Source organism: Meriones unguiculatus, chromosome 1, assembly GCF_030254825.1.
Source record: "Meriones unguiculatus strain TT.TT164.6M chromosome 1, Bangor_MerUng_6.1, whole genome shotgun sequence".
Classification (NCBI taxonomy): Eukaryota; Metazoa; Chordata; class Mammalia; order Rodentia; family Muridae; genus Meriones; species Meriones unguiculatus.
In genome coordinates, this window is record NC_083349.1 from 116218576 (window position 1) to 116243123 (window position 24548).

Below are 24548 nucleotides of genomic sequence, written 5' to 3' on the forward strand. Positions count from 1 at the left end.
TGTATTTATAGTCTTGATATACATAGCATTGAGTTAGTCAAAAGGCAAGGACATATATCCACAGAGAAATACAATACACATACACACAAATACACTGTATTGTTTGAGACCCCTCTCTCTAGAACTCCAAATGTAACTTGTATAGGGTCCTGGCATTCTTTCCCTGTCCTACACAAAAGTGCTTTCCCTCAAGATGAATGGAAGGAAAGCTAGAATGAAGCTGCCAATGTAATGGCAATCCATAAAACAGCAGATATGGCTGAGAAAGCAGCCTGTCTGCAAGCCTTATGCCTGAGTCCCCATCCTGGGGCTTATGTATTGGAAGGAGATCACTGACTCCTGCAAATAGTACTCTCATATCTACACATGTGCCACGGTGAGCACCATGCATATATGCACGCACACATAACATAAATAAAAATTTAATGAAGTGATTTTTTTAAAGCGTAGTAAAATTTTATATGTATGTGATGGGGTGAAGTAAAGTCTCTCGGATCTTAGGATATGATTTCATTTCATATGTGGCTTCCCAAAACACAGCCTTGTAATGGTTCCTCAATTTGTACTTAACTTCTGAAATCAGTTTCCATCTTTATGTAAAGATGACTGCTCCAGTTTTGCAAAGTTTTGTCTTATAACAAAAGGAAAAGATCAATTAATATGAATTCATTTTAAACCAAACTTTGTAGAAAAGCTAATAACTACTGAGAAATGCTTAATTTCACAAACAGAGAATGTACCATTACTTAATTTGGGGACATTATACTAATTCATCTTCTGATTTGTTGTTTACTCCAAAGAATATCTGTTTGGGGATCAATTCTGTAAAGAATTATCAATAACCCTTTATATCCAGTTTATATACCAATATTCTGGTAGCTGGTCACCATAAACAGAAATGGTGTGTGTGTTGGGGAGTATCTGTGTGTACGTCTGTGTGTCTCTTTGTGTCTCTGCATGTCTGTGTGACAAGTGATGGTCTAACCTTTCCTTAACTGTTGAATCATAAAGATGGGCAAGTAAATAGGCATTTGTCATCCTTTCTTTACACATTGCCCTCTAACATCATCAACAAAAGCAAAGAACCAGAATCCTCCCCTCTCTGAGCTCTCCCGTACTGATTCAATTAGCTCAAAATTTTGCTGAAACACTTAGATTGTTCTCCATATTTCCCCAGGCATAATGGAACAATTTATGCCTCACTCTATAAAAGGTTTGTGCATGATTTGGTTTACTCCTGAGAAACATAAGGCCTAAAAGGCAGGAACATCTACCCACCCAGCAGGAATGCTTTCAGGACTGGATCATGTTTTTATACTTGCAATGCACCATTTAAGAGCTACTGTGGTTTTCTGAAGTTCCATTTGTGGGGCATTAAACATGTGGCCATTCTTTTTTATGCTATATTATACTACTATATTCCAAAGGCATTTTCTTTTTAACCTTTCCTCCCTAAAAATAAAAGACATTGAAGTTCCTGGGGGATAGTGTTCTTACACTCTCTCTATTTTAATATTCTGCTACATTCAGAATGAGGCTAAATTACCTCACAACTGCACTAAACCAGGCAATATTCCACAGTCAAACACTGCAAACACCACCCAATTTAGGCAAAGATTTCTTACTTTAGCTGTTTCATTTAATAACTACAGGATGCTACTTCCTCTGCAAAGATTTCCGAAATGTAAACCTAGTATTCCTGTCAACTATTAAAAAAAATACTTTTCTTTCCCTTTGGAAACTTTAAAGATTTACATTAAGAATTAGGATATAACTTGGTGGTACAGTACTTCCTAGTATTCTGAAGGTCCTAGGTTCAATCCCAGACACCATAGGCACACACAGACACAGAAACACACACACATACACACAAATACATGCATACACACACAAACAAACACACATAAATATATACACACAGAGTGAGAGCGATATAAAGGGAAAGAGAATGTTATATTAGAATTACAAGTTTAAGGAGAGAATGGTTTAACAATTTGCCTTATCACATCTAAATAATAGCCACCGCAAGTATGTTTAATTCAAAATTCAAAACGAAATGTAAGAATTTTTCCAGTCTCGTATTCATCATGCTCGAAAAACTAAATACTCTACATAACTTTGTAAAATAATAACAAAAAATAGAAGAACACCTGGTGATCAAATGGAATAAAGTGACTTAATACATGATAAAAAATTCAACTACGTGAAATATATGGTCAGAGATCTCAAAGTTAGGTGTTGGTTAAGCCAATGTGAGCACCATAGTTAAGGACCCAAAGACTGAATGGGGAGAAAGAAAGAAAGAAAGAAATAAAAGAAAGAGAAAGAAAGAAAGAAAGAAAGAAAGAAAGAAAGAAAGAAAGAAAGAAAGAAAGGGGAAAGAAGGAAGAAGGAAGGAAGAAAGGAGGGAAGGAAGGAAGGAAGGAAGGAAGGAAGGAAGGAAGGAAGGAAGGAAGGAAGGAAGGAAGGAAGGAAAGAACAGGTGCCCTCACCAACTGGCTTGCTGCCTTATTCTTTAACCGGCAGAGACTTGCTCTGTTGGACTGCAGGTCTTTCCTTTATCCATAGATTTCACCCTATGTAATGAGAAACCTCAGAGTACTGGAGAGGGGGAGTGATTTGAGTGTGCAATCAGGCTTTAGTGGATGCCATATTCTCAGGTAGCACCGGGCACACAGAACAACAAAATCCTAGCAACGGTGTAGTCTGTTCTTGATACACTTTCCACACAGTGACCTTCATACTATCACCTCAGAGAACTTTCCTAGGCAGAACTGCCACATACCACCCCCACACCTCTTTTCCTGGCATGTTTTGTTAGAACATCTTTTGTCTTTTTACATATTCACTTTCCCAAATTCACACTGCCCAGGAAACCCATTTAATATTGTTCTATCCGAGTCTCCCAATCTCTGAACTTCAGGTTTTGTTCCCCAAATTTTCTTTTCTTTTCTTTTTATGTTGCAGACACATCGTTTTGCTGACTAGGGTTTAATCAGATTCATTTTCTAACCTTTTAGTATCTTAGACAGTGTTTGGTACATGGTTTATTAAGTATCTCCTGAGTTAGATCTCATTAATCACACAAGAATTACAGAAGCCCTGGTGTTAATTGCTGATGCTAATCTTAGTATTTCTGGAACAGTAGCCGTTCTATTTTATTCTCCTGTTCTTGTCTTCTCCATCTTCATTCTGTTCTTCAAATTATTTCTATCCTCATTATGATCTTAATTGGGAGATTGGGAAAATACTGCTTATAAAATGTGACAACCTTAAGGATCGGCCGCAAGGCTACAGAAGGTCTACAGGTCTTGGCTCCTCTTGGCAAAGCATGAGATAGAATCTCCTCTCTCAAATCAATCAAGATTCTTTGTGGCAGAGAAAATCTCTGACTTTTTTTTTCCTGCTCTGGCATATATAAATTATCACTGATCATAAAGACATAAAATAAAGTACTTTAAAATGCAGGAAGCTGTAAATTACCTGAAAATATTTTAATCTCTCACTATGATTACTTCCTCTGATCATAATCAAAGCATATTCTGTTTAAAGACTTCCCAACGAGTTTCCTCAGTAGTAGAATACCTTGCTTCAAATATATGTCTAGAATAGAACAAGAAGCATTTCTATGTTTCTATATCATTTCTGAAGGATGAATTTTACTTAAACATTGAAATGGTGAGTCTCCATGAATTCAGGTTCTATTTCAAAGTAAAATGTCTCAGAAAACCTAGTTCCCTTTCAGATGCTGAAACTGTATCAAAAAATAGGTTATAAAATCAACCATACATCTCTTTTAGTGTAATTGTTCAACCATCTGAATGACTTCACACATGCACACACACACAGGCACACACGCACACACACACACACAAACCCTCTATATCAAGCTTTCATTAGTTTAGCATGTTTTATGCGCCTGTCTTTATGATAAGCAATGACTATGTTTGCTGAAATTCTACAACTAAAATATCATCAGTTTCCCCATTGTCACAGTTACTTATGGGTTAATAAATAGAATTTTGTCAAGAAAGTGCCCGTCTAGAGGAATAAGAAGCATATAATATTTATTTATTCAAGGAAATAAAAACTTCCAAAAATCATCTTGATAATTCTGAAATATGTGTGCATAGATTTCATACACTTATGCATCGTATATACATATATTAATTCATTTGTATCTATCTACATATGTTTGCATAATCATTTTCAACATTCAGACTATTCTCAACAGTTTAATTCTTTACAATCTGTACATGAAATTTACTATAAAATGAATGATTATATTTATGTTATTTTTGTAAATGTTTCATAAAATATTTTGGTGCCTTATATCCCATGTGGCTCATATTATTATAAAAGGAAGAAACATATGGGAGACATCTCATAAAAATCCAAGTTTCAAAGCAAACACACACATACACTTCTATAAACTAAATAGAAGTGGGCCCCAACCATGCCAAGAAAGGACAGCATATGAGCTCACTAACACAAGAAGCCAGGCCTACTGAGGTTTGAATCACTGGTTTGAGTCTAGCAGCCAGCGCACAGATTGCATCCAGTAAATACGTACAGGCAAGATATACATATGTAATAATGAACTCTGTAATTGGCAGTGTGACTTACTGTGACGATAAGAAATGAGGTGAATTGGCATGAATCATGACTTCAGAATCTTCTGGCTGCATTATTTGTTCAGTTAATAACTCTAATTTGGCTTTCTAATGTGCTAAGAGTTCAAAAGTCTCTGAACTTAATCTACCATCATACAACAACAATGATCTTCAAGATAAATATATGAGCCAAGTAGGAAAAGATATAAAGGCCTTCTTCAATGAATAACCGCGATACTGAGCGTAAGTTCTGTGTAAAATTCTAACTGTAATTTCTCCTCTAATCCTCATAGAATTTTTCCAGTGCCTGTTAGCAATTCTGTATTAAAGAATGAACTGCATATCTAAGTGTCCTGGGTCTCCTTTAATTTTTATGGTGGTAAGTAGAGGTGGGACTTCCTCTGACCACACTGGCATTATTCAAAGGCCAACATTTACAGGAAGTAGGTCAGACAGCTTTTGAAGTCACATGAGAATATGTGTATAAGTCCTCTAGAGCAGTGTTTCTCAACCTGTGGGTTGCAACCCCTTTGGTTGTCCAATTATGTTCAATTTGTAACAATGAAATCATAATCTGCACATTACATTTCATAATAGTAGCAAAATTTAAGTTATGAAATAGAAATGAAAATTATTATATGGTTGGAGCTCACTACAACATGAGGAACTATATTAAATGGTCACAGCATTAGGAAGATTGAGAATCACTGCTGTTGAGAGATACAAAAGGCATATTAAACACAAGGTCTTATTGTTAATGTGGTTTCATAGCTGGTTTGAAGGAACTAGTTGTTTTTCTTATTCTGAATCCTTGTGTGATCCATAGGCTTCACTCACTGTATATACAAAGCCTAAAAGACAATAAAGCATTGATGGTGAGAGATCTGAATAGTATGAAATCACTCTTTCCTACAGCCCTGGGAATAGAAGAGAGAAGGAAACCCAAGGGTTTGCAGATCACAGCAGGAATTTCATTTTGGAAGGAGGATGCTGTCTTCAAAGCAGCCAGTACCTCCCACTTCTCTCTGCTTTGATATACAGCCCATCACCAGCCTCATTAAAATGATTCCCCATCCTTTATAACCTAAAGATCTGGTCCCAGAGAACTCTATGGAAATGCCACATCTCCCTGGACAAGTGAGAAAATGATGTTTCATCTGTATGACAGCATGAGCAAAAATGTCGTTGAAAGGGGCTGGAAGGAAATGCAGGAGAGTCAAACATTATAAATGCACATTCCTTCTTCAAGGTCTTAGAAAGAGAAGAAAAGAATTTGTGGCCAGATAAGGAGCCCAAGCCTGAGATACTATAGCATTTTACAGCTTAAGGTCACCAGGAGGGGGACAGAGGGAGGGCAGGATGGAGGAGTTAAGCAAGTGCTAGGCCAAGAAGTGATGGGGGAAATGTGTGGTGTTGGTCCTTGGAGGCCATGGGGAGAGAACAGAGAGAGGAAAAAGGGGAGGCAGCCAGCGAAGGTGTTGGGGCTGCATGAGACCATCAGATTCTCCCTGGGAACAGTGGCTCAGCACGCACAGTGACACTCTAAATCAGGAGGAGGAGGAACAGTAGGAGGGCCCAGGGGACGGTGCTACCAAGAGTCCTCTCTTCCCAGATGACAAAGGCTAGTTTCATCCAACGTACCCTCCCTTGAAATGAAACACATTTGTAAAACTCAGGAGATACAAGGAAAAACATTGAGGTATTCTAAGATGGGGGGTTGATTGGTCAATAGAATTACAGCTTTGAAGATGTAAGAATGGCTAGGGAGAATGAGTTGGGTTGTGAACTTAGAATTCAAGAAGCTGGTGAAATTTCCCGAAATGGACTGTATACTGGAGTTGGCTGCGATGAGCCAGGGCTCTGTATCCTCTGACCTCTGGGAGTCGGAGAAGAATTCAGAAAATTCCAGGAGAAAGCATTAGGAGGCTACAACTGGGATCAGGGACTCCATCAGAGAAACATCTTTCACTAAACATAGGAGATTCTGGGAAGCCGTTGAGTCTGTTTTTCTCATCTACTTCAGAAAGCTCAGTTGTGGCTCAAAAATTCTCCTTCTATTAACTTGCAGAGAGTAGATAGCTTTCCTTTTTCCAGTTCCCAGGATTCAGAGACAAATTCTAGGATACCTTTACAGTTTAATTCAAACTATTTGGCACTTTAAATTGCATGCAGTTACAAGAAATCTAGACGTATTCTTCCCCACATCATGTCCCTATCATAAATTGTTAAGGCTTGGGCATGAATTGAATCTGAGGGTTGGGGCTGCTATTATGTATTCTAGTGTCTTTGAACAGACTCATCCCAGACTTATGAAGATCGGTGTTTCCAAGGAACATGATAATAATTATTATAAAAATACAAGCCAAAACATTATTCACTGGATGTAACATTATTCTGCCTTGTATTTCATTTTCATAGTAATCCTGTGATGGAGGAAGATTTAAAAGGAGGAAAATGTGGCGAGGAGAAATCATTTGGTTAAGGCCATCTCTCAAGATTTTCAGGACTCTGGTATGAAAATCAATGCCATTAGCTTCTAGTTACTGACCTGAACACCTTCATCAAGGGACAATGGAGGGAGCTTGGGATGTGAAATAAAATGTGCTGTGTGCTGCAGATGGAGACACTTTTCTGATTTCTTTGTATTGTCTTCTGAACTCCCATAATACCATACTTTCATCCATGTTAACTCAGGGCATTGCCTTGCTTCTTTGCTTAATTATTTATTTCCCTGTTTGTCGGTGAACTACTTGACAGCAGTAGATATTTTTGCTTGTTTCTTTTTGTTTGTTTTAGCATTTTCAAAGCTAGCTTATAGCTCACACCTCATAGGTACTCTGTAAATATTGTCAAAGGAATTTAAAATTAAACTCCAGTCATTTTTCTCACTGAAAATGTAGTCTGTTTTCACTATGACCCTGATTATATATTAAACATTATGAATACCCCATTAAATTGTTCATAACTCCTGCCTTCAAGGTCTTTGCAAAACAATTGGAAAATCAGATGAGTAAGCAGAAATTTCAACTGACTGAAGGAAATAATTTGCTTTAATAAGGTTCTACTGTCTATAAAGAGTTTTGGAGGAGATTAGCCTCACTAGAGACTGTCACTGAAGGTTTTATAAAATACAGTTTACAAGAATATTCTGTAAGCATCTAGAAACCAAGAAGAGCACTGGAACTGAAGAGAGAAAATAGGGGGATTTGCATACTTTCAAAGGATTTGATGTTGATATAACAAGGTTTTGTGGCAGCTCACTAGAAATCAATATTGAAAATATTTCCCAAGGTGCAAGATAAAATGCAGTGAATAGTAAAATATGGATTTTTCTTCAATGACAGCAAGAGAATTACTTGTTAGTTGTAAGCAAGCAATATAGTGGTGAAGAAAAGGATATTGTTTGCATCCATGAACTGCCAATTTGATGAGTAAAAAGGTAAAGAAAATGGGATTCTAGGATATTACAGCAAGGAGCCTATCTAAGGCTAATTCAGAGTAGCCTAGAATGGCTTCTAATGCTGAGCGCCCACATACAAGTTGCAGCTCTTCCACACGCCGTCCATCTGCCCAGCTGCCAACTTAAATGCCTTGCACCCTAGTTTCTCTTTTTGCACCCTAGAAATCATATGACTGAACATGTAAGACTTGTGATACGTAAATGACAAAACGTGAAAATTCGCCAACTTAAAAATTCCTACTATTATGTTAGCCAGAGTTAGCAAAACACCAATCCATGGAACAAAAATGCTTTCCCTTCTTTTCTACCCAACTGTTTTATCTTTCCTCACTGTCTGGCATGGCATGATTGCTTTACCAAGGACAGATGAGGAAAACTGTAATCTTTTACAACCAGTCCTGTCCCCTCCCCCATTCTCATTGATTTTTTTTTTTGCTTTGTGTAGAACTCCCACTGAACATGCCCCATAATGTGAACTTTGCAAATCTCCGCTGGGTCCTAACACTTTGAAGCACAGTTAAAGTGACCATTTGCACTGTGTGAAAACATGATTGCTGCTCAGACCAAACATAGGGTACTCACTCTATACCATGTGTTGGCAGTTGGATAGATAAATCACACAGTCATCAATCCCACTAAAAGAAAATTTCGGTGCTATTGAGTTACGGAACCCTAGAAGAGATATTGAAATTTTAACCCACTTCCTCCATCCAGTTACTTCATTTCATTTTTATGCTAATGGTTCATTTCAACCACTGTACAAGTGACAAGGAAATCAATGAATTCTTTGTCTGCGGCCAAACTTCTTTCCTGGTGGACTAGCTTTGTGTTCCTTCCTGGATACAGTGTGCTGTCAGGGTAGGCTGGCACCTGGCAGTTTCCTTTGGTTTAGAGATCTGCCGGAAGGAAGGAGACACTTTTTATAAACTGTCCAGGAAGCCTACCTTGACAGTCTGAAATATGCTGAACTAGACCAAAGACCTGATTGTATCACAATCTGTCAATCTCTTTCATGATATCAAGACTCTTTTTTTTTTTTTTTTTTTGCCTATACCAACAAACTGTTAAGCATTTAAAATGACAGGTTCCAACACAGCCTTCATAGAATGCATAAATATTTTATAAATTAGAGCTTTAAAAGATGGTAAAGTAGAACATCAACGTAAAAATAGAAGGCAAATATTAGAAAAAAACCTACTACTTTAAATTTTAAAATTATAGTGTGAATTCTGTCCTTCATTGTTTCATTTAATTACCATGACATATCATTACAAAGACTACTAGCATCTCTACATGATGTGTAAAGAAGTTGAGACTCCTAGCTTGGAACTTTTTATACCAAAGCATGTAAACATAGATTATTTAAGCATTATATTATTGAATCTATGTAGTCTATGAAAGGATCCAGGAATACTTCACATGACTGTCTACATTACTTTTAACCAACAACGACAATAATAATATAATAATAGTAATAATGATAATATTAATAATAAAATAAAAAGAAAAGGAACCAGATTTAATGTGTTACATAATATTACTTTAATTTTTTATTTAATTATTTTTTATTTTCATTAATTACAGTTCATTCACTTTGTATCCCACCTGTATTTCCCTCCCTTCCCCCCTCCCAATCCCACCCTCTTTCCGCACCCAAGTCCCTCTCCCAGTCCACTGATGAGGAGGTCCTCTTTCCCTTCCGTCTGATCCTAGTCTAGCAGGTCTCATCAGGAGTGGCTGCCTATTAATTTTCTATCGCAAGTTGCTAGACTAACCATGGCCTGAGAACGCTTGGATTAGAGAGGGAATAAGGCCCTATTTCCCTCTTACCATTCACTGTTTTTTACTTTAAAAATTCATTCCCTCTAGCCTGGATTATTGTACTTTGTTATGATTGTATTTGTAGAGATACTTTTTCTATTTTTTTTGTAAAATACCAAAAATTGTATGACTAATTCATATAGTAAATGTTCATTAAATTCACGTGAGTCATTTTATATGTCCACTAGCAGTAGATGGCAGTTCTAGGCACTCCACACTCACATCAACATTTTTTTTTCTTATCAGTTACATTTTATTAACTCTGTATCCCAGCCCTGTCCGGCTCCCTCATTCCCTCCCATCCCCACCCTCCCTCCCTCATCTCCACCGTGCCCCTTTCCAAGTCCACTGATGAGGGGGACCTCCTCCCCATTCATCTGATCCTGTTTTATCAGGTATCTTCAGGACTGGCTGCGAAGCCCTCCTCTGTGGCCTAACAGGACTGTTCCTCCCTTGGGGGGTGGGGAGGTCAAAGAGCCAGTCATTGAGTTCCTGTTAGAAATAGTCCTTGTTCCCCTCACTATGGGAAACCAATTGGTTACTGAGCTACCACTGAGCAGAGGTTCTAGGTTATATCCATACATGGTCCTTGGTTGAATGTCAGTCTCAGAAAAGACCCTGTGCTCAGATATATTTGGTCCTTGTGGAGCTCCTATCCTTTCCCCATAAGACTAACTCCCCTTCTTTCATATGATTCCCTGTACTCTGCCGAAGGTTTGGTCATGAGCCTTTGTATCTGCTTTGAAAACACTGCTAGATAGAGTCATTCAGATGCACTCAGTAGACTCCTGTCATACGTTCAATGCACATCCCATCTGTCTTTCTAAATGAGGATTGATCATCTTACCCCATGTCCGCTCTCTTCATTATGTTTTTTAGGTGTATAGATTTCATTATGTTTATCATATCTTATAGGTCTATACAAGTGAGTATATCCCGTGTTTGTCTTAGTTTTCATTTGTATCTTTTCGTATGATTATTGTCCATTGTAAAATTTAATTATCTGTAATATTTATTTATTTTGGATGTAAGTGCCAGGCCCACTATACTTACTGCATTTCCCCAGTTTTGTAGCTTGTTTATTAATTTATTTCAAATGATACAATGAATAAATTTTATTTATAAAATTTTATTTAATTAGTTAAAATATGTAATATGTCTTTTCCTTATGTTTCATCTTTTCTTTGCGCTAAAAAACAGTTACCTATCCAATGGCTGCAACACAGCTACTGTCTTTTGTTTTAACTATGAAATAAAATAGCCTCAAATTATCATATGAGACAATTCCCTTCCAAGTAATTTTTGCTGTAGTGGTCTAGTTTCTGTACTTTTGTGGATCCCTCACCTTTAAATGGTTGTGACTTCCCAGGCAAGATCTACCTTCCTCTTCCCTCCAGTTCCTCTCTCCTTTTTGTTGTTACTGTTGCTGTTGCTGTTTGGGACCTACCTAGACAGCTTATGCTAATAAAGCCTAATTTATAATTGTGTTGATCATGTGCTATGTATGGTTTCAGTTCCTTGATACTTACGATTTGACCTGTGCATATGGTGAATGTTCCTTATGGAATTCAGAATAGTGAGCATCCTTTACATGCTCATTAGTACTGTGTCAATTATTGTCACACTGGCTGTCACCATTACCCAAATGTATCCTCACTGACCTTGATTTCAATTTGGTCTATCAATGTTGAAGAGAACATCAATATCAACTTTCTCACAAATATTTATCATAAATAAAAAATGAAATACCTGTCTATAGAACCAATCTTGCTATGGACTACTTTTCATTAGTGTATTTTAGTCAGCTTTCTTACAGTCATATTTTGAATATTAATGTCCTCTGTCTTCTTTCTAATCCCATGTCTTTATATTTAAACTGAACATGTTTGGCTCCTGTGTATATCCATAAATATACACATATGAAGAACATATTATAAAGGCCTTTGGGGAATATTTATCTCTGTATGCCTTTCTGCAGTTTAAGGTGCTTTTCGAATGTCATTTCACTTCAGTCTGAAGAATAGCTTTCAGAATCTCTAATAGTTTAAGTTTACAAGGAAGTTTGCATTTCTCTATAAATTTTATTTTATGGGTCAAGCTTTATCCATGATGAAGAGCTACAGGCAATTAAAAGATGTTGAAAGAAAGAAAGCCAATCTTCTCAATAAACAATACCCCTACCTCATTTTTAAATTGGATTACTTGATTTGTTGGGGTTTAACTTCTTCAGTTCTTTATATATTCTGGATATTAGGTCCCTGTCAGACATATGGTGGGGAACATCTTTTCCCAGTCTGTAGGCTGTCATTTTCTTAATTTTCTTGTTTTGTCAGCACTTTAAGTGTGTTTTTGGAGTTCTCTGGGTAGTGTTAAGCCTAGCGCTGGTTTTCTGTGGTCTACATTGTTTCTGATGAGAAATCCAAGCACAGTTACATTGTTTCACATATATCAAGATTCCCTTCCATGACATTTGTTTTTTTTTTATTTTATTTTTTTATCAGTTACATTTTATTAACTCTGTATCCCAGCCGTGTCCCGATCCCTCATTCCCTCCCAGTCCCTCCCTCCCTCCCTCATCTCCACCGTGCCCCTTTCCAAGTCCACTGATAGGGGGACCTCCTCCCCATTCATCTGATCCTGTTTTATCAGGTATCTTCAGGACTGGCTGCAAAGCCCTCCTCTGTGGCCTAACAAGACTGCTCCTCCCTTCGGGGGTGGGGAGACCAAAGAGCCAGTCATTGAGTTCCTGTTAGAAATAGTCCCTGTTCCCCTCATTTTGGGAAACCAATTGGTTACTGAGCTACCACAGGCTACATCTGAGTGGAGGTTCTAGGTTATATCCATACATGGTCCTTGGTTGAATGTCAGTCTCAGAAAAGACCCTGTGCCCAGATATATTTGGTCCTTGTGGAACTCCTATCCTTTCCCCATCAGACTAACTGCCCTTCTTTCTTATGATTCCCTGTACTCTGACAAAGGTTTGGTCATGAGTCTTTGCTTTGAAAACACTGCTAGTTAGAGTCTTTCAGATGCGCTCAGTAGACTCCTGTCATATGTTCAATGCACTTCCATGACATTTGATTTGGAGATACTGTTTTACCTATGGTTTTCAATACTTTGACTATGATCTACTTGGTTTGGTTTTCTTCCTTTTGCTGTGTAGTAGTCAATTATCTTTCTGGAAATGTGGGTTGATATCTTCCATCTATATTAGACAATCTATGACAAATACAGTTCCAACAATATTTTATTCATATTCTCCTGTTTCCTCTTTTTCTGGGTCTCAATTGTACCTATTTTATTTCTCTGACTTGAATGGTCATTTATGTGTGAGTATCTGTACAGGTGGATGTACAAGATGCTCACAAAGGCCAGAGAAGGACATCAAATGTCACTTTCTCCATTATTCACATAAGAAGGGGCCTCTCACTGAACCTGTAGTTAGGCTGGTAGCCAGAAGCCCTGCTGATCCTTTTACTTCTGCCTCCTCCCCAACAGAGTTGGGCTTACAGGCACACATAGTAGCCATGCTCAATTTTTGTGTGGGTACTGGGGATCTAAATTTAGGTCCTCAGGCTTGAACAACAAGTCCTTGTAATCAATCATTGAGCACTCTCTCCAGACCTTCAATTCTACCTGCTTTGAATTATCTATAAATTTTGGAAGCCACCATTCATTTCCTCAAGCATTGTTATCTTTGTTTTTAAGTTTAGATAATTTTCTTATCACCTAGATCAAGTTTTCTATTCTTTTCTTTCTTCTGGCTCTTATCTACTTTTAAGGTCAGTGAACAAATTATTTGATTCTGATATATTTATGTTCTAGAATTTCCATTTGGCTTTCTTCACAGCTTCTCTTTGGTTGGTTAAAGTCATCAAAGGATTGTGAATGGTATTTACTTCTTCTGATCTGCAAACATACTTACATTTACACAGCAATGATATCTATTATAATTTTTTATTATAATTGTAATTTTTCCTTGGATAATTTTCTTTTTTTATTCTTTATTAATTACACTTTATTCACTTTGTATCCCCCCTGTGGTTCCCTCCCTCCTCCTGTCCTAATCCCTCCCTTCCTCCACCCTCTGCAATACATGCCCCTCCCCAAGTCCACTGATAGGGGAGGTCTTCTTTTCCTTCCTTCTGATCCTAGTCAATTAGGTCTCATCAGGAGTGGCTGCATTGTCTTCTTCTGTGGCCTGGTAATGCTGCTTCCCGCTAAGGGGGAGGTAATTAAAGAGCAGGGCAATCAGTTCATGTCAGAGACAGTCCCTGTTCCTATTACAATGGAACCCACTTGGATATTGAACTGCCATGGGCTACATCTGTGCAGGAGTCTTAGGTTATGTCCATGAGTGGTCCTTGGTTGGAGTATCAGTCTCAGGAAAGACCCCTGTGCTCAGATTTTTTTGGTTCTGTTGCTCTCCTTTTGGAGTTCCTGTCCTCTCCAGGTCTTACTGTTAAACTATGGCTGTTCTAAAGAGTGAAGCTACCACAAATATAATGATAATTTTTGTATGTCATTGGATGTGCTTCTACTGATGGGTTTTTGTTTTGTTTTGATTTCTCTTAACTACTTTTTCATGTTGCCTTGCAGTTTCATATATTTTTAAAATATAAGGACATGTATTGTGTATGTTTTTCCCTCTGTCTAGTCACAATATGTTGTATGTCTGACTGGAGGAAAAATGAGGCCAAGACAATATAAATTATAAACTGATCTGCATCTGGGTTGTTTGTGACTCTGCTTACACAGTTCTTATAACCACTGAGCCCTTGAGTGACTTGAGGTAGGGTTGGTACTTGTTCTCAGTATGTCAGGGAGTCTCAGCATGGACAGGCTCAATATAACCTCTGAAGCTTTGTATTCCAGTCTGCAAATTTCTAAAGCAGTGTGATCTCTTGCTATTTACAACTGGGTCATTCAACTTCTAAAGGCTCCGAGTTCCCCTGCATTTCTGAACTGCTGCTCTGGGGTTTCTGTGTGGATATTCTCCCTCTCCCTCCTTTTGCTCAACCTTACAGATGTTTCACTCTTTCCTATGAAGGTCACTACATCACAAAAAGTTCTCTCAGCAGTATTGCTCTACTTACAAATATTTTGTTTTATATTTTTGCCTCTATTTCATTTAATGAAAGTTCTCCGCAGTATAAACTAATATCATTGTTTATAACCTCAAGCTCCAGCATTCCATAATTTGCATGAAATAGCATGGCACAGATTTTGTGAGCCACATTATCAAAACCATGCTAAGACATTAAGCAACAACAATTAGAGTTCATGCAAAAGGATGGCATTCTCTTTGAAGAAAGACAAAGAGTGAACAGGGTGCCATAATTCTTCTAAAAATCAAGTTCTAAATTGACCTCTAAGATGAAGGTCTACTTCTATATCCTATACAAGGTGTATGCTGCCAAGCCAAGGAACAGCCTTACAAGATACAAAATTTGGGGGAGAGATTTAAAACTATATACAAACCATAATCAAATGCAAAAGGAAAAGCCATCAGAGATCCAAATAAAAGAAGAGTGTATGTATGAGTGTGAATAAAGGTGGAGCAAACCTTCCTTTCATAAGATAAAGTCTTTGAGGTGATATTTCAGCATAAGGAATTGTATAAAGAGAGTAATACTGAATACATCTGGAGGAGATCATTCAGGTAACAGAAGGCAGTGAAATAAAGCATGTTTGCAGAACTGAAAAACACAGAAGAATTGTACAAGATTTTTCAAGCCATAAAGACCACATTAGAGAGAGTGAGACAAGAAGATTTTATTCAAATGATTTGATATTCCATTGTAATGTTCTATTTGAACATTTATTTTAAATTTTATTTAAGGGTGTAAGTGTGTGTGTGCATTTCACATTCATGTATGCTTGTAGTGGTAAGAAAAGGGTATTATATCTCCTGAAGCTGGAGCCACAGGATATCTGATGTAGGTGCAGGGAACCAAACTCAGGTCCCCTGGAAGAACAGCAAAGACTTTCAACTGCGGAGCTTTCTCCCCAGGCTCTCCATGTTTTAACTAGTCATAAACTAGCTCAGCCCATCCAGTTCAATAAACCTACCATCCCAGCTACTTAAAAGGCTGAGACAGGAGAATCATGGGTTTAAGACCTAATTGGGTTACAAAGTGAGTTTAAGGCTAGCTGCACAACTTAATAAGAACAAGATATAGCTCAGTGGTGGAACACTACCCTAACATATAAGGCTACATGTTCAATCACAAGAAACACAAGAATAAGGACATAAGATATGATCAGTCTATGTTAAAATTGAATGTTACAGTGGAAGAATAATACCATTATGAATTAATGTCTTAGAGTATAGACTGATACAGAATACAATATTACAATACACCAAAAGCAGTAAAAATAAATAATAGTTTATTTTCTAACCTTTATCCTCTAATAAAGATCCTACTTCTGAAGGAGTTCAGCTACTGGTATCAAAAGAATGCTGAACAACACCTACTGTGCACTCAGCTTGTAGTCATAAATATTTAGAGACTATTACTATGGCATGGTCTACTAAAAACACTGTAGATGATGTGTCTGCAAAGACAGTTCTCTCCAGTATAATAAATGCAAAATAAGAACAATACTTCAAAGTCATTATATAATGATCACTTTCTAGTAAATATTTTGAAGTACCCAGTTTGCATCGTGTATCACTTACCCAAACCTGGGAATCTCAATGTTTCTGTTAATGACTGAAGAAAGCAAATGAAATAAAGTTGCAGCTATAACAGCAAATAGAAAAGGGAAAAAAAAGAGTTGAGCTTATGATTCTGAAAATGCAGCTTATGATCCTCTAGATCTGCTATTCTGTGGGTCACGACCCCTTTGGCAAAATTCTATCTTCAAAAGTATTTACATTACAACTCATAACAGCAGCAAAATTACAGCTATGAAGTAGCACCAAAATAATTTTATCATTGGGGTCACCACAACATGAGGAGCTGTATTAAAGGACAGCTGTATATCAGGAAGGTTGAGAGCTACTACGTCTAAATCAACACAACAAAAGTTGTATAAATATCTCAGAGAGTAAATAGTTCAGGTTTTGCAGACTACACAATGGTTGTTTTTTTTTTTTTTTTTGCAATACTGCAGCCATAAATAACAGAGAACCAAAAAGTAAGGCTGTGTACACTGATGTACTTTAAGGACATAAATATTGATTTTATATCATTTCATCCAACGGAATCATATTCATGTTTCAGTTTGTTCATTCTGTTTAATGCAAAAATTAGTAATAGCTTACATAGTACATAAAAATGAGCCAGTTCTGAATTCAGTCCTAAGACCATTAATTTCCAGCCATTGCTAGGATGTCATTGAAGATACAGGACCCATTTAAGACTGAAATTGTAAAAATTGTAAAAATTTCAGTCTTAAAATGTACGATTTTGAAGAATGTGGAAATAGCTCAGTCTGTAGAGTGCTTGTTGAACAAACATGAGGGCTGAGCTTAGTCCCCAGTACAGATGTAAAACAGCCAAGTACTGTGTCCAGTGCTTATGATCCAAGCCTTGAAAGAAAGAGGCAGAAAGATGCCCAGGGCTCACTCACTGGCCAGCCCACCTAGGTGAATCAGCAAGCTCTACACTCAGCCTGCCTCAATAGGTAAAGTAAAAAGCAATGGAGGGAGACACCAGCATCAACATCTGTCCTCCGTATGAACATGCACTTATCCATGCACATTCATACACACACACGTGCACTCACACAGGTAGACACACAAAATTGAGAATTTCAGAATAGCAACAATACAACGGTAATCTAGGTATGAATTCCAACTGTACACAAAGCCTGGTCTCATGATCATGAAGTTAGCCAAGTATTCATTTGTGTCCTGCTTGTATTTCTGGTTTCCTGATTGAATCACATAGAAACCAGTTTAATTCTGTACTATGACCTTTGTCTATTTCTTTTTATTCTGTACCTGTCTTCATATCCATTACAGTTTTAGTGCCAAATTAAAGTTAGCAAAATGAATGAGGAGTGATAAATGAGTGCAACTAATCTTGTACTTTTTGTTCCTCATATCATATAGAAATAGTAGGGTGTGTCCCCTGACAGTCCCTTGAAAGATTCCAAGAAGACCACTGAGGGCCAGAGACGTATGCATTCCTGGTAATTTTTGTTGTTGTTGTTTTGAAAGTTTGCGCCCTGGTTTGGAAAGATCTTTCACACTACAGACCAGGTTGCCCATGACCACCCAGGTATATACTTGTATATACAAGTGTACTATACAACCGCCCATTCCTTCTCTGGAACATCAATTAGCAAGGACTGTGGCTTCCTTTGCATTTGCTACCTCTAACCTATCTCATAAAGTTCCTTGGCAGCAAAGCTCTTAAGAGGCTTATCTCTGCATTTGGCATACAGGGTGCTCAGAATTGTTTGGAAAATAAATTGGTGGGGATTCCAAAACAACTGGGAAAACAAGACACAACCAGGCTTTCAGGTTCTTTTCTTATGGGCAGTTAGAACTAACACACAACCTGAAAGCCCTCCACTCTGAAAATACAATTATATAGTAAGCTTCCTAGTGGTGTGGTCAGCAGGAACATGACTCCACATAGACAGAGAAGGCTGCTGTAGCCACCCAGTGGTCACTGTTACAGTTTTTAAGCTGGCAGGAAAATGATGTACCTAAACAACTATACTCTCATACTTGGTTCTCTCATTCAACAACTATTTGTGTGGCTCCCAAGCACTTTAATGTGAACAATGATATGTCAATGACTAGATAAAAGAAAGAAAGATTTTAGTATGTTTATCCTGTATTATATTATTATAAGTCTAAAATCCACACACTTAAAGAAACTAAGCAAGGAGGAGGACCCTGGGTAAGATGATCAATCTTCATTCAGAAAGGCAAACAGGATAGACCTCAGAAGATGGAGAAAACAGGGAAGAGGAGAGGAGGCTACCACAGAAGGCCTCTGAAAGACTCTACCCAGCAGGGTATTAAAGCAGATGCTTAGACTCATAGCTAAAGTAGAGGGAATCTTTTGAAAGAATGGGGGATAGAAAGACCTAGAGGGGACAAGAGTGCCACAAGGAGAGCAATAGAACCAAGAAATCTGGGGTCTTTTCTGAGACTGATACTCTAACCAAGGACCATGCATGGAGATAACCTAGAACCCCTGCACAAATGTAGCCCATTACACCTGAATGTCCAAGAGGGTTCCCTAGTAACGGGATCAGGGGCTGTCTGTGACATGAACTCAGTGGCTGGCTCTTTGATCACTTCCTCCTGAGGGGGATGCAGCCTTACCAGGCCACAGAGGAAGACAATGCAGCTAGTCCTGATGTTCCTCAGATTTAAACAAACAAACAAACAAACAAACAAAAAACAACTCCCCCCCCCCAAAAAATGGATTTTTGATATATTTTAAAAATGTATTTATTACGATTTATTCACTTTGTATCCTAGTTGTAGCCTCCTCCCTCATCCCCTCTCAATCCCCCCCTCTCTCCCTTTTCTCCTCCCATTTCTCTTCCCCAGTTCACTGATGGGGGGGTTCTTCCTCTCCTTCCATCTGACCTTAGCCTATCAGGTCTCATCAGGACTGGCTGCATTGCCAGCTAGGTTATCTCCATGCGCACTGCTGCTCTTCGTTTGTTCCATAGTCTCAGAACTGATGAAAAATTATAATCTAGACTGAAACCAATGACTACTAACTATCTCCTTTGAAAGTTCTGAAAGTAATAAATGGTCCTTAAGAGATGAGTGTTTAGCAATTTGTTTGGCCATGGAAGCTTGCTGAAGCATGCAACTTATTAACAAGAATCGACAAATTCACACAATGCCTTTTCTTGATTAACAACTGTGCATTCAACACAGAAAAGAACAATCACAGAGACTGGAAAAACTAGCAGGAATGTATCAGTGCATAGATGAATTCCACAGGCTATTTTTCTCTATGGTGTGTACACGGAGGTACACAAGCCATTTCCATGACCAGAGAAATGATACTGTAGTTACCTTCCTTTTTGTAAGTTTTCTTATCCTGTCTAGTTAAATAATATATTTTTAAATTGACTAGAAGATTTAGGACAGTATTGAGCATCTACAATTGGCAAAGATGGCAAACTATAGCTCACAGGACAATCAAGTCACCACCTGCTTCTGGAAACAGAAACAGATCAGAACACAGAATTTTCTATAGATGTTTTCATATTGTATTGCAGAGTTGGGTAGTTGCAACATAAATGAATGTTAAAGCCTGCATAACCAAAATATGTAATACAAAGCCTTTTGCAAAATGAGTTTTCTAAGATTAGTTCAATAAAAATGCTTTGCATATAGTAAATATTTAATAGCTACTATGTGAATGAGTAAATTATAAGTAGATTGCTTTACTTAATATTCATAAGATCTCAGTTTTAAGTAAGATTTAAGCTGTAGAGGTAAGATTTCAACGATCTAAGTAGTTCTCAACCTTCCTAATGCTCTAACTCTTTGATACAGTTCCTGATGTTGTGGTGACCCTCAACCATAAAATTATTTTGTTGCTACTTCGTAACCATAATTTTGCTAATGTTTTGAAAGATAATCTGATATGTGACCCTCAAAAGGGTCATGACACACAGGTTGATATCACTGTCCTAAACTCATGCAGTCTACCACATAATATAGCATTTCAAAAATGACACTAATATTTAGTTCTCTAGCATCCTTGAGACACTGATATTTTATTCATGTTTGGCCTTACGCATAACCTTTTCAGAGAAGAACTATCATTATGAATCAATTCTTAGATGAAAAGAAGAAGTAAAGTGTAATTAATTAATCCCCTGAAATATTCCAGACCAAGTACTAGTCCAGGTCCCTGTTTTTACCATACCATAGAAACCTACTTGTCTACATTAATCCCTATGGTGTGAATTTATCTTACATGTACCATATCCTCAATGCCTAACATAGTTTGGACTCATGGTGAACACCCATAAACTGTCTCTGTATGAATATTTTCATTTCTTCCCTTCATAGGAGATTACTAAACTATGATTCCAAATGGTGCACAAGATTGATATAAGGTCAAGCAAAGAATGAGGCTCATTGGCCAGCCTCAGAGCCTGCCTGAGACCTAACTCACAGATTTCAACTTGAAGAGGGGAGGAGGAGGGGGCTCTCTAATCTCCCTAACAGGGAGCTCATTGTATAAAACAAAACAGATAGGACTACAATTACTTTTTAATTAAAAAATATTCACATCTAACACAGATTCCTCCTAACTAATGTCAAGTGGCTTGCCCTCAGGCTACAAACATGGCAGGCATCTATGTCTTGTTTTGACAAAACCATGAACTAACAGATCCACATTGTTCTGAAAGTACACCACGCCTTTCTCTGAGAAGCATGAGGCACTCTGCAAACACCGAGTCACGGATGAAATGTTTGATATAATTTTTCTCTTTATTTTATTTTTTTTGAAAACTACTATGGAGATTGCGGGAAGCATGATTAATAGCATAAAAATTGCTTCTATCTTTGGCTAACAAGCATCCGGTAATGAATCAACTCATCGGGACTGAAGATAACGTGTACTCTCCACATGCTCAAATTTCTGAAAGATGACATGATTGAAAATGGAAATAGTCCAAATTCTGTGAAATATTTACACAGCAGTAAAAACAGTTAAGATGAAACAAGGCAAGTAGAGCTGGCATTGTTCTGGAAAGAAATATGGACATGAGAAATGATCACTGACAGACATGGGGAAGGATGAGTCCTTCCTAAGGGGGCTGGGGCACCTCTAGAAGGAGGAATGTCTTTTCCTCTATTTATTTGTTTTTTTTTTTTAATATTTATTTTTTTCATCTAGTTTTCTTGAGACAGGGTTTCTCCGTGTAACTCTGGCTGTCCTGGAACTCACTCTGTAAACCAGGTTGACCTTGAACTCAAAGATCAAACTAACTCTGCCTCCTGAGTGCTGGGATTAAAGGCATGCACCACCACTGCCCAGCATCTTTTCCTATTTCTGAGATGTGACAGTCAAATGTTATTTTATCTCACCTTGGAATTATAGGACTAAAAGAAAATTGAAAATTAGGAAATATTGACTCTGGGCATTAATTTAGCTCTCTCTCTCTTTCTCTCACTCACACACACCCCCCCACCCCCCCACACACAAATTTCCTCAATTTGTAGCCTTTTAAACTCTAAACAGTAAACTTATATGCTGTACCTAGAGGTATTGGTCTATAATCACAAATTTGAGACGGTGTGGACTACAAGTAAAAAGAATAAGGCCAGTCTGGACTATATAGTCAAGCTACGTTTCACTAAAATTCTACAAGGACTGGAAATATATCTTAGTGATACATTGCTTGTCTAGAATACAAAATACCCTGAGTTTGATTTTCAGTACTATAGGAAGAAAACATATATATAATTTATATATTTTTAATTATATATGTTATGTATATTATTAAGACTCAATGCAATATGTAGAGACTGAAAAGTTACAAGAAGCAGAAGAAACATATAGTCCATTTGAGGCCAGTTTCTACACATCCATTATTGTGTTTGACCAATTGATTTTTTACAGTGTCTAATCAACTTAGATTCTGGGAAGAGAGTCCAAGATTCCAGATGGAATTAATTTACAAGATTTTCCTTAAGCTTACTTCCTCCTCAGACAATCCTCCCTTCCTTCTAGATTCTAAAATCACTGGGTTCAGGGACTTGATCATTTTTTAATAATAAATCATACTTCAACCAACAATGTTAATGTAAATAAGCAAAAGGAGATTACTTGCTAAGAGATAATCAAAGGTTATTATTTATATTATATCTAGTCCAGAATATGCTAGAATTCTTGGTGTAAGATGAAGAATTCATGAATTAAGAAAAATCTTCACATTAAAATTGTGATACCTGCATCTTGAAATGAAAAGTAGAATAGAACTTTTAAAAATTGAGTTATTTTATTATTTCCCACTTCTTACATAAGATTCCCACAAGGAGAGAAACAGAACCAGAAAATTTGAACAGGGGGGGGTCTTCCCAGAGACTCATACTCCAATCAAGTACCAAGCACAGAGATAACCTAGAACCCCTGCACAGATGTAGCCCATGGCAGCTTAGTGTCCAAGTGGGTTACATAGTAATGGGAAGAGGGACTGCCTCTGACATGAACTCAGTGGCCTGCTCTTTGATCACCTCCCCCTGAGGGGGGAGCAGCCTTACCAGGCCACAGAAGATGACAATGCAGCCACTTCTGATGTGATCTAATAGACTAAGATCAGAAGGAAGGAGAAGAGGACCTCCCTTATCAGTGGACTTGGGGAGGGACATGTGGGAAGAAGGGGGAGGGAGGGTGGGACCAGGAGGGGAAGAGGGAGGGGCTTATGGGGGGATACAAAGTGAATAAAGTGTAATTAATAAAATAAAATAAAATTAAAAAAATTGAGTTATTATTTCAGTATTTCATTAATCACAAATGTCTTAATAAAGATTTACAGTCATAGTTTTTCAAGTAAAAAAATACTATTTCTCTAAATTGAATTTGGCAGTGTACAAAACCACCACATTTAGTCCAGGAATTTTTTAAACACACCAGTGGACATTCTTGCTTATGTCTAACCTTAGCATTATTAAATCCCTTTAAAAGAAAAGTTAACAGGCAGAAACTATCTCTGCTTCTGAATCTACTCAGTCTAGGGATACAGGGTACTACTTGAACTCACTCTCTTCCTAGTAGCTCTCATAGCTCATTGACTAACCACACAATGCATTACTCATACTCATTTTCCTGACAGCAACAGAAAAAAAATCTTTCAGGTGAAAGTAAGTACCCCTTTTCCTGTCATACTCAGTTAAATTCAATGTCCTAAAACCTTAAGGACTGTCTCACTACTAAAGTATTTTTGGGTACTCCCTTCAAACAGTCAGTGGTGAGAGCAAGGTATAGAAAATGACCATAGTACCCTACTCAGGGCATCAACCATCCTGAAACTTAATGATTCCATTAGGAACCATGTCCAGTTAGATTGGCATGACCTCCACCAGCATGGTAGTTAAGGGACTGGCTGAAGCTGTTCATATTGACCTCATGTTAGTATGACCACAAAAGCTATAAATAGTAGTCTCATTTTACAGATATGGAAACTGGCAGAATTTAATGTCAAGATTGTATAGCAACATGTGGTTCTACTGGGTTCTGGAATCTGAGTTTTTTTGTTTTGTTTTTAATCTCTTTACTTCCATTAATGTATAAACACACAAGCAATTGTTTTGAGGGAAACAAAAATAAAGTGCTTAAATGATGTCTTCCTGTTCATATAGCTTAAAACTTGCTTTCAACCCTCCTCAGGGAGATGGATGCAGGTAAGGCAGATACAGTCCATAAAGCAGGAGCTCAGTATGTCCTCCTATGGGATACAGGTATCATTCTGTTACTGTTACATATCAAGAGACCCTTGGAGACCCCAAACTAATCTACAGCCATCCTGATAGAAGACTTCCTGTGCATTTGTCATTTTCTGGCCAGAAGGTTTCTCTAGGTATTAAGATTCTCTTTGAGATCACAGACTTGGAAATAGAAGCATATCTGGAGGCTGACTGTTCTGTCAAGAATTCTGTGCAGTAATTTAGACTCTCTTATACATATGTAAAATATACACATAAC